This window comes from Sparus aurata, chromosome 1 (assembly GCF_900880675.1).
Source record: "Sparus aurata chromosome 1, fSpaAur1.1, whole genome shotgun sequence".
Classification (NCBI taxonomy): domain Eukaryota; kingdom Metazoa; phylum Chordata; class Actinopteri; order Spariformes; family Sparidae; genus Sparus; species Sparus aurata.
This window is the reverse complement of record NC_044187.1, coordinates 4,796,953-4,799,108: the sequence shown is the minus strand read 5'-3', so window position 1 is coordinate 4,799,108 and position 2,156 is coordinate 4,796,953. Positions and strand designations below refer to the sequence as shown.

Genomic DNA, 2,156 nt, shown 5'->3' with positions numbered 1-2,156 from the left:
AGCTGGCAACTCTCAACAGCTGTTAGTCCCAGAAGAATCCAGAAGACGAGACAGGCAGCCCTGTGGGAAGAGAGGTGGAGAATAGAGAGAATAAAGGAAGTTTGAGTTTTGACTATCTGGTCAGAGGGGCTGACTACATCTGTGGATCCCAAGAGAATAAACAAGCTGTTCTCAGAGGACAATAAGGACCCAGAACACTGTTTGAAGCTAGAACGGTGGCAGGGTCCGCCATCTGTAAACAAAGTAAAACATGATGTAAATGTGTTGTCCTTCAAGGTCAGTTTGTTTATTCAGTTTGTTTAGATATAAATATTGATGTGTTTTGAATGAATGTTGGGACCTCTGCTGGTGAGCAGTAGGTCGTGTAATAACAAATACAAGCTTCAGGATCACACATGTCTATGTCTTAGCACATTAGGCAGAACTCTCCACTTTTTAGTTTATTGAATGTTGATTTGATGCTACGGCACACTTAACGTTTTATTTACTACCTTAAAGGGCCAGTTCACCCCAAAACAAAACTACATGTTTGTTCTCTTCCCTGTAGTTCTACTTATCCATCCAGATTGTTTTGGTGTGAGTTGTTCAGTTTTTGAGTTGTCAGCCGTAGAGAAGTCAGCCTTTGCTCCAATATAATGGAACTAGATGGCACATCGCCTCCACCTTGTTTTGAAAACTTTCATATAGGAACCATTTTTGTATATCTGTACAGAAGGAAGCTTGCATCTACTCAAGCCATCACCGGCAATCTCTCGAAAGAGAGAGAGAGTATTTTTGGCACACAAGCCAAGTATGTAGTTTCATTGTATTGTGTTAGGGTTTCTTTGTCAAGAGTTTGAATACATGGAAAATGTAAAAGCATTCTTGTCCCTGAGGTCAGCAGATACAAGAACTTCACTACGGCAGCGTACGATTCAAACGGACTCAGGCAGGTGCTCTTCACTCAGACGTCAGCCCAGCTCGGCATCACAGGAACGAGGAGGACAGTGTTGTATACGCGACTACAAACTTCATCAGTGCCTCAGGGTGAACAACTCCTCAAACAAGATAATCTTTGCTGCTATTTGAGTTTAAATGAAATACACATTAAGTTTTTGAAGGTTTTTCTGCACACATTGTGGTTGTTTTTTTATGGGGTCTTTTTTTGTATTCTAAACTGTTTGGAATTTCATGATTCTTGAGGTTTATTGTTAATTATTATACAGTTTGTTCAACAAACTTTTTAAATTTCTGTTAAATTCCTCCACAGAACAAACCATCAGGCAGCTGTGGAGGATCCATCTGCACTGTACAGCAGAGTTATCAAAAGCCACCGAGTGTGACGACAGCATGGCTCTGTGGTTTGTATTGATGGATCTTTTCTTCACTGATGATTTGACTAGAACACAGAGTTTGGGCAACCATATTTAATTAAAACCTCATTTATATTAATGAGAGCAGACTGAACATTAGAAACACCTCTCAGTGTAACACATGCAGTTCCAAAAATGACCACAACACATTCCTACAACAGTTTAAACATGAATGGAACATTATCACCTTCATGAAGGCAGAATTTATTACAAGACTGTTGTGTTAAACTGTATTTGTTTAGCTTTGGTGTAACTGTTTATATCACAAGTCAAATATCCTTTGTTTATATTCACTTGCTCATTTTCTGAATTCGTTTTATTTAAAAAACTTTTTTTTTTTTTTTTTTTTCCCTTCATGGCTTTATTGATAGCTCAGCTGAAGATGTGACAGGAAACAGGATGAGAGAGAGGGGGAGTGACATGCAGCAGGCCGCAGGCCGGGAATCGAACCCGGGGCAACAGCAGCGAAGACAAAGCCTCTGTACATGGGATGCTTGCTTTACCAACTGAACTGAACGGCACCCCCTGAATTTGTATTTTTACTTCACTGAATTCACAGCTCACTATAATTAACTGTCTATATTGCTATTTGTATTTATCTACTTTGAAAACTATGTTTACATTTGTCACATTTCATCATCCTGCATGGAAAATAGCAAGTAAGACTCAAAGAAAAAACTCTTCTCACTGACCGTATGTTTGCCGAATGACCAAAACTTTACTTTTTGTTCTTTCATTCACATTTTCAGCTTTTTTACTTTGAATATGTATTCAGGTCTGATTAAACAGAAGCTTTATCACATA

The 2,156-nt window shown here is 38.8% G+C and overlaps 1 long non-coding RNA gene across 1 annotated transcript; it reads left to right on the top strand.

Annotated features, from left to right (window-relative positions):
* The first annotated feature begins 456 nt into the window (after positions 1 to 456).
* On the top strand, positions 457 to 1,781 carry LOC115587877 (uncharacterized). Its single transcript, XR_003985209.1, has 3 exons — positions 457 to 1,026; positions 1,250 to 1,340; positions 1,724 to 1,781. It is a non-coding gene; the product is annotated as an uncharacterized LOC115587877 (long non-coding RNA).
* Positions 1,782 to 2,156: the final 375 nt, after the last annotated feature.